At 39.4% G+C, this 18905-nt stretch overlaps 1 pseudogene; it reads left to right on the top strand.

Annotated features, from left to right (window-relative positions):
- Window positions 1-12395: 12395 nt before the first annotated feature.
- Window positions 12396-12514, top strand: LOC112472835 (annotated as a pseudogene).
- Window positions 12515-18905: the final 6391 nt, after the last annotated feature.

Genomic DNA, 18905 nt, shown 5'->3' with positions numbered 1-18905 from the left:
GACTAGAGATTGCCATGAGCATCTCAATGAGTATCTATGGGTACCTTACCAATCCCACCCCTTTCCAGCCCCTGTCCTTCCCCCATCTGGCCTGGTCCTCGAGGTCAGCACACAGACAGACTGGCCAGCCCACTGTAAGTACTACTGCCAGTTGGGGTGATTTATAAAGCTTCAGCTGTTACACTTTCATAATAGCCTTGCCCCCGAAGCCTCAGCCATGCCTTCCGTTTTGAAGAAGCAGTGTATGGTTCTGTACCAAGCCAAGCTGGTGATCATAAGGAGCAGTGGCCTCTCCATGCAACTCTTTGCCCAGGCTAATAGAACCCCAGGGTTCCCAGAGAGCCCTGTAGTGTCTTCCTCCAAGCTGTGCCCTCCAGGAGACACAGAACGACTCTACAGTGCCACCTAGAGGCCGCCAGCACCAGCCTGCAGAGAAAGTTTTTGTCTCTGAATATGGGCTTGGGGAGTTCGCTGAGCAGTGGATGGTGGTTTAGAGGTTTGGAAGTGTGCTGGGCTGAGCTATATTTAGAGAAGGTCACTTCTGAGTGTACATTCAATCCCGTTGGAACCTGTCTCTTGCAGCTGCCTCCTCACTCTCAGTGCACACAATTATGGCTATTGTGACACGGAAAGTCGTGAAGAAACCCAAAAGTCACTTCTAAACCTCTAATCTTGACCAAATCATAGAAACAGGAGAGCAAGTCCTGCAACACACCCACATGCAAGAGTTGCTCAGTAGATGTTATAAAGATAGCATTCCCAACTAAAGGAGGTAGAGAACCTACCAGGGTGGTTGTTGAGACAATTAGCTAGCCATTTCAAAATAGGACATTTAAATCTCCATCTCATACTGTACATTCAAATAACATCCAGACGGATTGAAGAGTTTAATGTCGCACTAGAAGAAAGTATTAGTAAATGTTTATATAGTGTTGGAGTGGAAGGATGTTCTGAATATAACACCAAACACAGACACTAAAAAAGGAAAAGACCAATACATTTAATGTTTAAAAACTTTTGTGCGTTAAAAAAATCATAGATAAAGTTAAAATACAAAGTGACATATGTAGAAAAATGACATATGTGAAAGGTAGAGATTAATCTCCCTAATATATTAGGAGCTTTTACAAAAAAAAAATATTAAAAAGACAACAACACGTCAGTGGAAATGTTGGGAAAATACATGAACAAGCAACTCATCAAAAGACCGATGACTGAGAAACATCAAGAAATGCCCAGCTCTAGTAGTAATCTTGAGCAAATCATAGAAACAGGAGAGCAAGTCTTGCAACACACCCACATACAAGAGTTGCTCAGTAGATGCTATAAAGACAGCATTCCCAACTGAAAGAGATAGAGAACCCACCAGGGTGGTTGTTGAGATAATTAGCTAAGATAATTAAAATGACACTTCAGATCAAAAGACATAATTAGGATAATTAAAATGACACAGATTACATTTTTAAAATATATATATTTTTTCAATTACAGTTGACATACAATATTGTATTAGTTTCAGGTATAAAACATAGTGATTAGACATTTATATAACTTATGAAGTGATTGCCCAGATAAATCAAGTAACCATCTGATACCATACATAGTTATTACATTATTATTGACTATATTTCTTATGCTATACTTAATACCACCATGACTATTTTGTAACTACCAACTTGTACTTCCTAATCCCTTCCCTCTTTTCATCCACATCCCCAATCTCCCTCCCATCTAGCAACTCTCAAAATGTTCTCTGTACCTATGGGTTTGTTTCTGTTTCATTTGTTTATTTTGTTCTGTAGATTCCACATGTAAGTGATATCATATGGCATTTGTCTTTCTCTGTCTGACTTACTCCACTCAGCACAATACCCTCTAGGTCCATCCATGTTGTTGCAGATGGCGAGATTTCATTCTTTAATTAATTAATTTATTTTTATGGCTGAGTAATATTCCATTGTACATGTGTACCACCTGTTCTTTATCCAATCATCCATTGATGAACACCCAAGTTGTCTACATATATTGGCTATTATAAATAATGCTGCAATGAACATATGGATGTACATATATATTCAAAGTATTTTGTTTTCTTTTCTTTTCAGATAAATACACAGAAGTGGAATTACTGGACCTTATGGTAATTCTATTTTAATTTTTTTGAGGAAACTTCTTACTGTTTTCCATAGCAGCTGTACTAATTTACAGTCCCACCAACAGTGTCCAGCAGTTCCTTTTTCTCTACAAACTCGCCAACACTTGTTATTTTTTGTTTTGTTTTTATTTTTGTTTTTTTTTTTTGATAATAGCTATTCTGACAGCTGTGTGGTGATATCTCATTGTAGTTTTGATTTGCCTTTCCCTAATGGTTAGTGATGTTGAGCATTTTTTTCTTTTTGTTGTTCTTCTTCTTCTTAAAGAAGTCCCTCCAACATTTCCGGTAATACTGGCTTGGTGGTGGTGAACTCCTTTAGCTTTTCCTTGTCTGAGAAGCTCTTTTTCCCTGTCCTTTGATTCTAAATGATAGCTTCGCTGGGTAGAGTAGTCTTAGTTGTAGGTCCTCGCTTTTCATCATTTTGAAATGTTTCATGCCGATCTTTTCTGGCCTCCAAAATTTCTGTTGAGAAATCATCTGACAGTATTATGGGAGCTCCCTTGTAGGAGCTCCCTTGCTTTTCTTCTGCTGCTTTTAAAATTCTTATAAGCTATGGACCCTGGGTGAAAAATAAATAAATAAATATAAATAAATAATAAAATTCTCTCTTTTCCTTTAAACTTTAGCATTTTTTAATGATGTGTCTTTGTGAGGGCCTCTTTGGATTCATCTTGTTTGGGACTTGCTGTGCTTCCTGGGCTTGTGTATCTGTTTCCTTCACCAGGTTAAGAAAGCTTTCCATCATTATTTCTTGAAATAGGTTTTTAATGCCTTTCTCTCTCTCTCATCTCCCTCTGGTACCCATCAAGTGTTAGTACACTTGATGTTCTCTAAGAGGCCTCTTAAATTATCCTCAATTTTTTAAATTATTTTTTCTTGTTGATGTTCTGATTGGGTGTTTTCTGCTATCTTATTTTCTAAATCGCTGATTCAGTCCTCTGCTTCATCTAATCTACTGTTGAGTCTTCCTAAGGTATTCTTAATTTCAGTTATTATAGTCTTAATTTCTTACTGGTTCTTTTTCATGTTTTCTATCTCTTTGTTAAAGTTCTCACTGAATTTATCTACTCTTCCCCTAAGTTCATTGAGCATCCTTATTACCAGTGTTTTGAACTCTGCATCTGGTAGATTGCTTGTCTCTGTTTTGTTTAGTTTATTTCCTGGAGTTTTGTTCTGTTCTTTCATTTGGGACATGTTTCTTTGTCTCCCCATTTTGGCTGCCTCCCATAGCGCTGCTATGTTTCTAGATCTTAGTAGAGTGGCCTTACATAGTAGGAGTTCTGCGGGGCTCAGTGGTGCAGACTCTCTTGTCACCTGAGCCAGGTGCTCCAGGTGTGTCCTCTGTATGGGTTGTGTATACTCTGCCATTGTAGTTGAGCTGTGGTTGCTGTTTCCAAGTCTAGGGGAGGGATTGACTCTTGAGCTAATTGGTCGTGAGAACTGGCCAGTGACTACAGTGGAGCTCATGTGCAGGGGCTGACCCTATGCAACAGGATTCACTTTAGTAGGTGCCTGCCCTGTCTACCCTTTGGATATGTTGTCCTTGGATGTGGCCCCAAGTGGTTCTCCAGCTCAGATTGAAGCCAGCTACCAGACATGCATGCAGGGGCCTTCTGGAAGGGAACCCTCCAGAGGCCAAGTTCAGCCCCAGCCTGTACCCTGCCTGAGGCCATTTAGTATGAGCTATGAAGCAATCCACAGATGGCCGCCACCGGTGCTAGCCTTGAAGGTGCCTTGATAGGCCAAGCCACGAACTGAGACCGGCTGCCACTAATGCTGAGCTTGGGGCTGCTCAACAAGAAGTAAGGGGCATACCAAGGCCAGATACTACTTGTTTACATGTTGTGAAACTTTGAGAGATTTTAAAGAATTTCTGCAGCATGAGGCATTACAGGCCATTTGTATGGGAAAAAAAATCCATTGGTAGTGGCTAGTGTGGGCCTGCAAGTTAGGTGGAGCAGGGTCTCAAGGAATCACCAGGCTGGGGTAATCTATGTTAGCCAGGTTGTTGAAGACTCAGATATGGTGCCTTCATCTGCATGTTGAGAGGGTGGAGGGCTCAACAAAGGAACAGTGGCTTCTGCCAGTACCTCTTTCTGTATAAAAATTGCCCTTCCAACTTTTGCCCTGAAGCCAGACAATTCAGTTCCTCACAATATTTCCCTGGTGCCCTTTGAGCCAGTGTCCCAGCACTGGAGCTCAGAGAGAGTCCGTTAGTGGGTAAGTCCATGTGCAGGCCCTTTTAAGAGGAATGGCTGGGGATCCCACAGCCCTCTTCTCACTCATCCACAATCTCTGCTGGTTTTCACAACCCTAAGATTGTGTGGCCTTCTCTTCCCGGCACTATAACCTTGGGCTGGGGAGTCTTCTGGTGTGAGACTGAGACCCCTCACTCCTTTGGGGGTCCTCCACAGCCAAGATATCTCTCCTGATTTTTCACCACCACATGTGGTGTGGAATAAGCCCTTTCCATATCTCCGCCTCTCCTACCAGTCATGAGATGGCTTCTTCTGTATGGACTTTTGTTCGACTAGACTTCAGGTAATTCTCAATGATGGTTGTTCTGTAGTTTAGTTGTAATTTTGATGTGGTTGTGAAAGGAAGCAAGCACAGCATTTACCTACTCTGCCATCTTGACCTGAAAATTGAAATTACATTTTTTTAACTACCAAAGGAACAAAAATTTTAGAGTAGAACTAACTCATGGAGGAGATGCATAATATGGAGACCAGGCTGACTCACACATTACTGGGGGAGGGAGCATTGGCAAGGCCTTTCTGGAAGGCAATTTGGTGTCATAGATTAAAATACTTTACAAACCTTGTATATCCTTGTACCCAGCAGTTTCATTTTTAATAATTTATCCTAAGGACATAATACTGGATGTGCACAAAAATTTAACTGCCCAGGGATGTGGACAGTTAAAAAATAAGAGCATAAGAAAGAAACAGCCTAAATAGGTATATAACCATTTAAAATAATAAGAGAAATGTATTCTCATCGACTTGGAAAAATGTTCATGCTATATTATTAGGTGAGAAAAGCAGGTTAAATGGAAATAGTATGCATAATATAATCCCTTTTATAGAAATACAAATAATGTATGCAATACATGTTTAAAAAATAGATTGGGCTATACAAAAATATATTCACATTGATTGTCTCAATGTGGGGAAGAAGGAGTAAGGATTATATATGACTTTTTTCTTTTTCTTATTGATATTTCCTTTTCATTTCAGTATAGAAATATCCATACTAGTTCTTTTGTTGCATTTATTTCTTTTTTTACTTTCTTAGACTTTTTTTTTTAATTACAAGATTAATATAGGCTTGTAAAAATTTCAAACCAGACAGAAGTATATGGAAGTTTCCCTCTCACCACTCTATTCTCCAGAAAGGACTGCTATGGACAGGTTGGTATATATTTTTCCAGACATTTGTATGCATATATAAACATATGTATGTATATTTTAATACAAATACAAGTTACACTGTGCTGTAACTTGCTTTGTTCACTAAACAATGTCATGGACATTGTTCCATGTCAATACATATGGATCTACCTTATGCTTAAAAAATATGCATGCCTTTCAATGGCTGCATTTTATTACTATGTACAGATAAACCCAAATCTTTTTTTTTCCTGCTTACTCTACATGACTATTTATTACTTGTATGATGGAAATATAATAAAATGTTTTCTTGAAAAAATAGAAAAAAAGAAAGAGGAAGAAAGGAAGTAAGGGAGGGAGGGTGGAAGGTAGACAATTTTGTCTGCTCACTTTGCCTTTCATGAGGGTATGGGATCTCTTCTACTTGGGAGACATCTTTGATTCTAGAGAGATGTTGGGCTTGATGAGGTCCAGAAGAAAGACCCACTTACTCCATGATTAAAGAAAAGAGATCCAGGGACTTTGGGGTTTCTGGTGAGCTTGTCTAGTCTAGAGCTCCAGGCTTGGAGAAGAGGTTGATGTCAGAGCAGAAGTTCTAGCTGGAACTCCACTAACATTGATGGAAGAAAACAACAATAAAATTAGAAAAAAAAGCAATCATAACAACAATTATAGCAGCAAAACAAATCACTTTGAATCTCTTGCCTAGAGGTAGGACAAAACCATCTTATAACTTCCCTCACCCACACCTAAACGGCCTGTCCTCTGGGTATGACCACTGAGAGCCTTCTGTAAGATGGCCCAGTTTTCTTGCCTTCTTCAGAGGAGGAAAAGGAGGCCCAGAGAAGGGAAAACCAGTGAGGAGTGGTGTCAGAGATAAGCCTACAACCCAGCAAATGTGACTGTGATTCACTGATACCTTCTCTTTCCTTCTTTTTTCCCGTTATTCTATTTACAAAGACTATTTTAAAAACAAAACTTACCTTTCCATCACAAACATATACATATTCATTATGTAAAATGTGGACAGCAAACATAAAGGCAAAAGTAAGAAAAATATATAATCCCACCACCTTTCTGCGGCAGGACGTTCCCAAGTCTCTCTGTAGCTCCTGTCCATTATCTGTTATTTTTCAGGTTTGAGTGCACTTCTTATTTCCAAGCATGCCTCTGTATGTACAGATGTATTTTTCTCTCTGTTCTCTTACATCTGTAGATTTAGGACAGACAGGAGCACACTGCAGTTTGTGCACCTCACCTTCTTTATGCCAGTGTTCGTCTTGTGTCCTTTCCACTGCAGACCCTGGGGCCAGATTTCATCTCAGGGACAGCGTTCTTTGTTACTGAGAGGTTGATGTTTCAGCTTTGTCCCTAAGTATAACACTGAATCATTGGTCATTGCAGCTTTATCACTCAAGTCCTGCTTAGTGTTTGGTTCTATGACTATGAACTTTGGAAGAGAAAGTCCCCACCTGGACAGTTATAGCTATACCTGGATAGCTTTTTATTGCAGGACCTTCAAGGAAGATTGAGCTTCCTATCACTGTGAGTGTCCCTCTGAGATCTCCTGAAGTTGCATTGAGCGAAGGCAGAGGCCCCTTAGCTTATCTTATCTTTACTGAGGAAAAGCAAGGATGGATATGGCAAGAACACATCAAGAATGGACCTTGGGAATTTGAGGAGACTAGGATTGCAGTGCAAGGCACTGCTCTAAGGCTATTACATACACTGAGTCATTTCTCACAGCCATCCTGTAAAGTGGTACATTTTACTGGTGGAGACAGCTAGTGGGAATGCACAAGGTCTAGCTCTAAAAGCTATGGGCTATGATTGGTGGAGGGAGTTGAGGCACAGAGGAAGAACAGCATTCATTCATTGATGCATTTATTCATGGAGCATTGAATACATGACTACTATGTATCAGACACTGTGCCAGTTGTTGGGGGTTTGTATGGTTGGTTTGCATAGGCAGGGGGACACAAAAATTAGTGAGATACTGCTCCTGTCCTCTAGTAGTATGTAGACTGAGCAGGAACATATGCAATACAGCTGATTTTGAGGCAAGGTACAAAAGGCATGGAGCTGAATGGCCATGAGAATTCAGAGAAAGATGAGGCCACATCCTCCTGAGGGAATCAGAGGCCAGTGTGAAAAGCACAAGCTTTGAACGCAGGCAAGACCTCGATTCCAATTCGAGCTCAGCCCTAACCCACTCTGTGACCTTGATCAAGTGACTCAACCTCTTGTAGCCTCAGTTTCCTCAAGTGTGAAGAATGAACACACTTGGAAGATCTATGAGGAAGATTAAATGAGCTGGTGGATGCAAAGGGTTCAGCCCAGTGCCTGACTCGTGAGCATTTTTGCAGTGGTTGTTGGTCTTCTTACCATGGTCATTCTTATTAATTTAATTAGGAGAAACTATGTCCCAGTTGCTATGGACAAGCCCATTTATGCTGTTGCCCCGGTGTAGTTATTAATAGCTTCCCCTTCCACACTCAAAAGTATCCCAGTTTGGATGATAAATGGCATGTTGACTGTAATTACAACAAGCGGACTAGGTCTTGAACTGTCTCCAACATTTGTCACCCACCATTGCTGTCGTCTGTCTTTGCCCAGTCAGTGGCTGAAGCCATGTGCTCCCACATGAGTCCTGGATTAAACGTGAGTAAAGACATCCCGAGTTGTGCCCTTAACTTGCAATGTGTCCATGGGCAGGTCCCTTCCTGTGCCATGCCTCCATCTTTTTATCTGTAAATGGCAGAAATGGATTGGATAATCTCTAAAGGCCCTTCTGGCTCAGACCTTCTATACTTCAACATTCCTCCATGCCTAGGAAAATGACAGAGGCCCTCATGCATACCACAAGCATTTACTGGTTACCTGCCATAGGAACGCTCTTTGGGACACAGATGTGTCCACATCTGCAGGTATTGGTGGATGTCCAGGTGAGGCTTCCCTGTGACAGCTCTTGGGACCCCATCTCCCAGTACCTCCTAAGACAGCAACCTGTTCCTCTGCCAGTGACTAAGAACAAGGAGTCTGGAATCAGATGCTCTATCACTGATAACTTCCCCACTCTGAACCTCTAGCTTCCTTATAAAGTTGTCATTATTGTCCAATCAAATATTGCTGGGCTCCCAGTGAGTGGCACTCCCCTCTCTCCAATTAGAGTTACTCAGATTCAGTGGGTGGCTCATAGCTATAAAGCACACAGAACAGGCCCTGCTCAGAGTAAGCACTCTTATCATTTGTTAAATAAAATATCTAAGTTGCTACATCAAGCAAATGCCACCACTAAATGTGCCTGAGGTTTGAGACACCAAGTTCTATAAAAAAAATGAACAGTATTCTCTCTGTTTGCTTTCTGCCAAGTCAGAATTCCACACAAACATTTAATTTAAAACACTAGAAAGCATGTTGAAACAGTTGCAGATGACTCCTAGAAGCCTAAAGTGATGGCTTGGTGACAGGCTCTGTGACTGTGACGGCCCCACCCAGAAAATCAATAGTGCAACAGTTCATATTCTGCCATCACCTCTGCTATGGAGAAGTGCCAGGGCTGTGTGTCTGTCCCTGGAAGCACAGGTTGTTAGAAAAGCCCCACCCAACAAATCTGTGCCATGTTATACGTCACTCAGGTGGTCCCTGGGAACAGGCCGCCTTCCTGTTTTATAATAACATAGGCACTTTACATACATGGGAAAGATGCCAGACATAATTTCCAGTAAAAGTAAGAGCCCCTTTGGGAAAAGAAGGAGGCCCAGAAAGCTTATACTGTTGGCCCAAAGATTTCACTAAGGAAAAATGTCTTCAAAGGAAGCCATCCATAGTAATTTTTTTAAGGAGATGTCAGTGAAATTGTAGAACATAAAGGGCAAAACAGAAATTCTTGTCTAAAGACAACTCAATCAAATCAGGGGAAGTGTACAATGCCTCACTCTGGTTGAGTAGTTGCATTGCCTGCTTCTGCTGGCATGCCGCCCTTCCTGACTTTGCGCCCAGTGCTAGGCATTGCCACATTGTTGTCTTAGTTCATCTTTCTGGCAGCCTAGGGAGAAAGCAATGCAGTCCCGTGGAAAGGGAATCAGCTTTACCTGTGGGAGTGCTGGGTGGGGATTAGTGTCCTCATTGCAGATGTGGATTAGACCCTCCATCTGTTTGACCAGGTGGGTTCCTGGTGGAAGAGAAGATAGGACAGGAAAGGAAGGCCCCTACCCCAGATAATTTCATGGACAGAGAGATTTAAGGTAGAAATAAAGGCTGAATGCAACAAAGCTCTGGTTCTGAAAAACACCTTTTTTCAATTAAAAAAAAATCAATTGGACATCATTGCAAATCCATGTGACAAGATATTACAGTGTTTCAGAACCAGAGAAGCACTCTGGGAGAGATTATACAGAAAAGAACACCCTTTGAGTACAAAATTGAGGCAGTTTTTATGCAAAAACATTCACTGAGACTTTCAGAGACTAATCACCTCTCTTTTACAAAATTATTTCCCTTCCATTATCTCATTCAATCATCACAGCAGCCAAGGAGGGACAAGGGCAGCTCTTACCACCTAAGCAACAACCAGAGAAGAGTGTGGCAGAGCTGGAATTGGAACCCAGAACATGAAGTTTTCTGCTTGATCCAGGAGTCTTCTTTGAGCCACTGCATTCAGATGTGAAATGAGAAACCCGTATTTGATTTCTAATGGGAGGCATTGGGATCACGGTACTGGGACTGCCTCTGAGTGGTAAGGAGGAAGAGGGCACATTGCCCCAGTGCAAGCCCCCCATCAATTCCCCCCACTACTGCAGGACAGACTCTGTGCTAGCACTTTACTAAAAGCAGAAGTGCATAACACTCTCATATCAACTCCAGGGGTAGGAAGACTGTTATTCTGCTCATTTCATGGATGTGAATGCAGAGGCACAGAGAGGTTCAGTATCTTGACCAAGGTCACCCAGCTAGCAAGTCTGTGGTGATATGAACCCAGCTAGTCTGATTCCAGAATCTCCTTTTTGTTCTATTGCCTGCTGGCTAGGCCTTTTTTTTCTGATGAATCCACAGAAAAAGAAGCCAACTGCTTCTATTTTCAATCCTGTTGTTTGAGATGGATTGTTATTCCCACTCGCCCATGGGTTGTTGGGAAATTGCTCCTTGAATCTGTCTAACTAACATACCTGGCCGGCTCTTCTTAAAAGCACATCATTCTTCCTGGTCTGCTGAATGTGCAAAGTTGCCCTGTCCTCAGACTGAGTGAGGTTAAGAAGAGCTCTGAGCTTGTTGCAGACCAGCCCCCTCCTGCTTGGTCTGAGGTCGTCCTCCCAGACAGGACCCCTGCAGTGTGCTGCAGGACTAGGACCCCACAGGAAGAGAAAAACAGGTGGGGAGGGAAGAAGCCTCTTAAATGACTTTTATTGCTTGCAAAAGTAACGCTTGTGAAAGTAACATATACACATTCCAGACAAGTCGTAAAACCACAAGGGTAAAATATGAAATTAAAATCAGCCCTAACCCTCTCAATCAGTGTGAACTATTGTAAATGTTTTGGCAAAATAATATAACTATTCATAGATATATGTTATATATAGTACTTGTATATATAGTACTGAGATTTTTACAAAATTGGGATTACATTCACTATCCAGTCTGGTTTTTGATTTTTAACTTAATATTTATTAAGAATTTTCCAATATTATTCAATAGTTTTCAGAAATGTGGATTAAAACAGCTCCATTATATAATGTGCCAAATTAATATAATTATTCCCATATTATTGGACATTTCGATCATTTTTCAATTTATCACCATTGTAATAGCACTGTATTGATGTCTGTGAACATACTAATAGATAATATTTAATGATCATTAAATGCTAGGCATTTTGCTAAGATTATGACTCAAGGCCATTGTATAGGTGTGCTGAACAAAGGCTCCAGCCAGCTGGCAAAGTAGGTGCTTACATCAAGTCTACTCTCTGCTCTAAAGGCAAAGTACCTGGGTTCAGGATTGCATCCACTTGGGGCCAGGGACACCTTTTTCTTTGCACAAAGGCCCTGACCAGTTGCCAAGCCCTGGACTCCTGTCTACATAGTTTATCCGCATAGTAGAGGCACCTTTTTTGAATTTTCCCCAAGAACCATACAGGTTAGCAGCCCTAAGGGAATTAGCTCTTTGATATTCATAACAACTCTATGAGGAAGGCATTATTAAACCCATTTGCAGATGAGGAAAGTGAGGCATGCTAGTCTGATGACTTCCTTAGAATAAATGTCTAGAAGGAGAAGTGTTTGATATACATGGCCAAATGTCCTGCACAGACATGTGCATTTATATTCCATCAAGTATAGGAGACAGATGTTTCTCTTCCCATGTCACATTGTGAAGAAACACTCTTTGGAATATTTGCCAGACATATAGGTGAGAAATATCTCATTGTTTTCATTTCTTTCTTTGTAAATAAAGTTGAATTTTTTAATGTTTACTGTTGATTTATATTACTTCTTGTATCATTATTCTATTCAAGTCTTCTACCTGGGAGGTCAGTATTTTTCTTGTTAACTACTAATAATATTGTATGTTAACGGTAGTGTCCCTTAGTCTATAATGCTTGTTGCAAATATTTACTGCCAACTATATCTTTCAGGTTAAGTTCATTCCTGGATATTTTATATTGTGATGTGAATGAAAGGTTTTTTTCCTACTATGCTTTCAAACAAATTATTGCCAAATTATAAGCAACCTTTGGCTTTTTGTGGATGTAGTCTGTGCCCAGTCACTTTACTGAATTCTTTAATTGATGACAATAATCTTTCAATTTTCTAAACTCTTCGGAATTTCCTAGCATCAAAAATTGAAAGTACTATGGCCATGCCACCCTGAACACGCCCGATCTCATCTGATTTCAGAAGCTAACCAGAGTTAGGCCCAGTTAGTATTTGGATGGGAGACCACCTAGGAAGACCAGGTGCTGTAGGTGTAAAAAAAAGCCCTGAAAGTAAATAGAAATATATTTAACAAGAGATGTGCAAGGGTATTAAAGAAGGCCTAAATAAATTAAGAAATATATTGCATTTATAGTTTGGAAATCTCAACAATTTAAGATTGTCCATTCTCTTCCAAATTAATCTACAGATTCAATGCACTTTTAATAAAAACCCCAATACATATTTTTCATGGTATTTGACAAGTGAATTCAAAACTTTAGATGAAAGAACAAATGGCCAAGAAAAACTGAGGAATTTCTGAAGGAGAATGAGGTGAGGGGCAGGATCTTAGCAGATATCAAAGCTGTCTTCATAGATCATTAGGAAGGAAGGAGGAAGGGGACTATTAGCAACTGATTATATATATTGAAAAAATGAAATTCGGTCCCTACTTCTCACCATACACAAAAATAAATTCTGCGTAACTTAAAGTCTTAAATGTGGGTCTCCAGGCCCAGAAAGATGGAGTAAACACATTCCACTCTATTCCTCTCACTAATTACTATGGAAACCCTAAGACAAAATGCATAGTTATCAGAAGACACAGTGAGAAGAGGGGGAGGAATGAGGAAGGACCTCCGGACTCCAGGGGTGATTTAGCAGGGAATTCTCAGGATGTTTGTTTTGCCTCACAGCTTAGGTGTAAGACAGCTCACATCCCAGAAAAGCAGGCAAAAAGAGTCCTACAGAAAGCATATTCCCTCTGGCCAGTCCTCTCTAGGATTTGGAAGAGGGCAGCAATGTAGGACAGAAACCTTTTTTATTTTATTTTAATTTATTTTATTAATTTATTTTATTTTATTTTATTTTATTTTATTAATTTATTTTATTAGCAGAGGCAATAGGAAGCACGAAGACCCCACCCCAGCCTGCAGTCATGGGTCACCGCGCCAGGAGCGCACACTCTGTGCACATTGGCACCCCAGTTCTCAAGCATCCGTGGTTTGTGACTCGGTTTCTGAAAGTGAGAGGATCATCCACACATTCCGTGGATCAGCCGCACATTTAGAAATGGGTATTTGTATAAGGGCAACATTTAGGATATAGTAGAATGGCATGATGGCTCTCCTCTGGCTCTCCACCTAGCCATTACATTAATGCTAACTGCAATTCCTGTGCCGTGCTCCCCATTCCTGTGACCATCTATCAACTACTAATTTGTACTTCTTTAACACTTCACTCCTTCTCCCAGCCCCCCAACCCCCCTCCCCTCTGGCCTTCACCAGATTAGGACAGAAACCTTTTGACAAAACCTGCTCTACTCCAGGTGAATGCAACAACAACAACAAAAGCCATGGCCCCTCCACATCCAGTGTTGCAGACACTGGAAAATGAAGCCCTATTGACCATCCCACTATGAGAATAACAAGGTGCCCTCTCCCTTCCCAACAGGCCCCACTTCATGCAAAAATAAACTCCAAATGAATCATAAGTCTAAATGTAAAGCATAAAACTATACAACCTTTAGAAGAAAACATAGGAGAAAATCTTTTTGCCTTAAGATTCTTAGATACGACTCCAAAACCATAACTATTAAAAAATTGATAAGTTGGAGTTCAAAATTTTAAATGTTTGCTCTCTGGAAGACACTGTTAAGAGAACAAAAAGACAAGCCACAGAATAGGAGAAAATATTTGTGAATCACAACTGACAAAAGACTTGTATTTAGAGTGTATAAAGAACTCCTAAATTCAGCACTTAAAAAAGTAAACAATATAATTGGGCAAAGAGATTTAAACTGACACTTCACCAAAGAGGAAATACAGATGGCAAATAGGCACATGAAAGATGTTCACTAGTTCATTAGTCATTAGGAAAACACGAAGCAAAACCACAATGAGACAGCCATACACACTCACTAGAATGGCTAAAATAAACAAATGAAATGAAATGAAATGAAATGAAATATTGTGATAACACTAAATGCTGAAGATGTGGAAAACTGGATCACTCATATATTGCTGGTGGGTATGTAAAATGGTACAGCCACTTTGGAAAACATTTTGGCAGTTTATTAGATTTAGCAGTTTCCTATTAAGTTAAACACACATGTACATATGACCCAGCAATCCCACTCATGTATATTTATCCCAGAGAAATGAAACCTTATGTCCACACATAACTGCACATGAATGTTCACACATAAATGCACATGAATGTTCACAGCAGTTTTATTTGTAATGGTTGGAAACAACTGAAATGTCACTCATACAATGGAATACTATTCAGCAATAAAAAGAAACAAACTATTGATAAACAAACCAGCTTAAAGGGATTTCAAACAAATTATGCTGAATGAAAAAAAATAATCTTAAAAGGTTACATACTGTGATCCCATTTATATAACATTCTTGAAATGACAAAACTATAGAGGTAGAGATCACAGCAATGGTTGCCAGGGATTAGGGGTGAGGGGAGGATAATTCAAGGAAGTATACTGATTGTGATGGTGGTTAAATAAATCTATACTTGGGGTCAAATTTCAGAGAACTCTACACCGAAATAAAAAAGCCTGCATGTAAAAAGTGTTGAAATCTAAATAAGGTCTGTAACTAGCATTTGGGGAAGCTGAGTGAAGAGTACAGGAACTCTCTATACTTTTTCTCCACTTTTTATGAGTCTAAAATTACTTTGAAGTAAAAACAATGAAACGAAATTACTTTGAAGTAAAAACAAACAAACAAACAAACAAACAAACAAAAAACCACACTAACGTGAAAGGCAAAGCTATAGATTTTTAGAAGGTAGTACGAGATCAGAATTTTATAGCCTTGGAGTAAGGAAAAAAAATTTTTTTAACACCTACAGCACCTGGTATTCCTAAGTGGGGCCTGTTGGGAAGGGAGAGGGCACCTTGTTATTCTCATAGTGGGATGGTCCAAGTACTAACCAGGCCCAACCCTGCTTAGCTTCCAAGATCAGATGAGATCAGGCACGTTCAAAGGAAAGATTTCTTAAACAAGATACGAAAAAGTACAAACCATAAGGGAAAAGACAGAAAAATTTAAATGTGCTACGATAAACAACTTCTGTTCATTAAAATAACCCCATATGTTATCTCCTGAGACAACATATGGTATGATGCCTTTTTAATAAAGTTAATAAAACAAGCAAAACTAAAGCATATATTATTTAGGCATACATAAATATGTAATAAAAAATTTTAAAGGCAGTTAAAGAAGAAACACAAAATTTTGAATAATGATTAACAATGAACAATATAACAAAATGGTGAAGGAACAGACCGCCTGGGTTCAAATTCTAACTTTATCACCAAATGCTGGCATGACCTTGGAAAGTAATTTAATCTCTCTGTGCTTCAGTGGACTTGTGTGTAAAATGTAGCTAACTCACAAGGTTATGGTAAGTTGTAAATGAATTAATACATATAAAGTGCATAAAACAATACCTAGCATGCAGTGAGAGCCGTATAAGTGTTAGCTACTGTTATTATTTTGAGAAAATGAATGGCAGAGGGATGTAATAAATGATAAGACACAATCACAGCAAAATACCCACAGTTTACTAGTTGCCTATGGCTGCCATAACAAAATACCACAGACTGTGTGGCTTCAACAGAAATTTTTTGTTTCACAGTCTAGGGGGCTGGAAGTCCAAGATCAAGGTTCAGTTTCTCCTGAGGCCTCTTCTCTTCTTGCAGATGACTGGCTTCTCACTGTGTCCTTGTATAGTCACCCCTCAGTCTTTGTGTGTCTGTGTCCTAATCTCCTCTTATAAGGACACCAGTCATATTGGTTTAGGGCCCCCTTCATGACCTCATTTTACCTTAATTACCTCTTTAAAAACCCTGTCTCCAAATATGGACACATCCTCAGTTCCTGTGGGTTAGGACTTTAACAGATGAATTTGGGGAGAAACACAGTAGAGTACATAGCATACATCCACCAGAATGGCAATGTTTATCTCCAAGAGAAATCTGTGTATATGCGCACCTTGAGGCATATTCAAGTAGACGAATAATTAATAACCACATGTTGGTTATAGCAAATGTTCACTACCAGTAGGAAGCATTAATAGATGTATAACATTGGGATCCTATTTAAGAGAGAATGAATGAAATATAGTTATATGCAATAATACATATGATTCTCAGGAAATCACTTTTGACAAAAAAAATCACAATAATACATGCAGTGCAACACAAAATTCAAAAGAAAACAATACTGAGCAATATGTTGTTTAAAAATAAATATATGTGTTAAATTTAAAGAAAAGCAAGGGAGTAATAAACAAACAAAAAATAGAATAGGAAACCATCAACAAAACAAAAAGACAACTGACTGAATGGAAGAAGATAGTCACTTATGATACATCTGATAAGAGGTTAATATCCAAAATATATAAAGAACTCATACAACTAAATGACAAAAAATAACAATCTAATTGAAAAATGAGCAGAAGACCTGAACAGATATTTCTCCAAAGAGGAAATATAGATGGCCAATAAACATATGAAGAGATGCTCAAGGTCACTAATCATCAGAAAAATGCAAATTAAAACCACAATGAGATATCAGCTCACACCTGTCGGAATAGCTATCATCGATAAATCAAAAAACAACAAGAACCCTCATACATTGTTGGCAGGATTGCAAATTGGTACAGCCACAATGGAAAACAGTATGGAGGTTTCTCAAAAAATTAAAAATGGATATACCTTTTGACCTAGCAATTGCATTTCTGGGTATTTATCCAAAGAAAACGAAAGCACTAATTTGTAAAGATCCATGCACACCAATATTCATGGCAGCACAATTTACAATAGTCAAGATATAGAAGCAACCTAAATGCCCATCGACAGACGATTAGATAAAGAAGTTACGGTTCATAGATACGATGGAATATTACTCAGCCATTAAAAATGAAACCCTACCATTTGCAACGACATGGATGGACCTAGAGGTTATTATGCTGAGTGAAATAAGTCAGACAAAGATAAATACCATATGATTTCATTTATATGCAGAATCTAAGGAACAAAAAGAACAAATTAATCAAAAACAGACTCACGAATATAGAGGACGATCTGGTGATGGCCAGAGGGAAGGGGAGTTAGGGAATAGGAGAATGGGGTGAAAAGCTAAAGAAGTACAAATTAGTAGTTGATAAATGGTCATGGGGATGGGGAGCATGGCATAGGGAACACAGTAAGCATTAATGTAATAGCTAGGTGGAAAACCAGAGGAGAGAAAGAGCAATTAGGGGGATTGTTTTACAAACCATATAGATGTCTAACCAATGTACTATGTGCTTGAAACTAATAATAAAATTAAATTTATAAAAATAGAATAGTGGTTAGTCCTGAGAGAGAAAGGAAGGGATATATGTTTTAAAAATAAACTGAGTCTACAGCCATGCCACCCTGAACGTTGCAATCTCATCTGACCTCTGAAGCTAAGCAGGGTCGGGCCTGCTTAGTGCTTGGATAGGATTCCACCTAGGAATACCTGGTGCTGTAGGCAGAAAATAAACAAACAAATAAACAAACAAACTGAATGGTAGTTATGTGGGTGTTCATTGAATGACTATTCTTTTCTTCTACATATACTTTATGAATGTTTTCTATTTATTCATTATTTTCTTTTAAAAATATCTCTTAAAACTAAGCATTTGAAGAACAAGAGAAACAGAGCTGGAATTGAACCCGTAATCACATTTTTTTACAAACAAGCAATAAAAGGATTCTACATACCCTCTCAACCAACATCCCTTGCTGTGCAGCCACTAAATGCCTCCTAAACACCTTCACCTCCTTGTATTTGTGTTCTTGCGTAGTCCCCTCTCCTTAAATGTGAGCGAGACATAATGACTCATTTCCAATAAATAGAATCCAACAAAAGTGATGGGATGCCACTTCCAAGATTAGGTACTAAAACCTTGTGGCTTCTGTCTTGCTAGCCCTCTTCTGCCCTCTCATTCTCTTGCTTCTCAAATGGAAGTCAGCTGCCATGTTTTGAGCTTCCCTATAGGGAGGTTTATGGAACTAAGAGCAGCTTCTGGTCTGCCGCCAACCAGTGAGGAGCTGAGGCTGTCAGTCCAATGGCCTGGAAGGAACGAAATCCTACCTACAATCATGTAAGTGATCTGAGAAGCAGATACTCTGAGACAAACCTTGAGATGACTATAGCTTCAGCCAACACTTCACTGCAGTCTTGTGAGAGACCCTGAGCCAATGCACCCAGTCAAGCCAGCCTAGTTTCCAGACCTACACAAACTGTGAGATAATAAATGTTTGCTGTTTTAAACCTCTGAGTTTGGGAGTGATTTTTATGGAGCAATAGACACAAATATAAAGTCTGCTTCTAGGATTTATCTAAAGAAATCAGACATCGCTACTAAAATGTGTGTGTGTGTATATATATA

The sequence above is a fragment of the Pteropus alecto genome, unplaced genomic scaffold, assembly GCF_000325575.1.
Source record: "Pteropus alecto unplaced genomic scaffold, ASM32557v1 scaffold749, whole genome shotgun sequence".
Taxonomy (NCBI): domain Eukaryota; kingdom Metazoa; phylum Chordata; class Mammalia; order Chiroptera; family Pteropodidae; genus Pteropus; species Pteropus alecto.
This window is presented reverse-complemented; position numbering and strand designations above follow the sequence as displayed.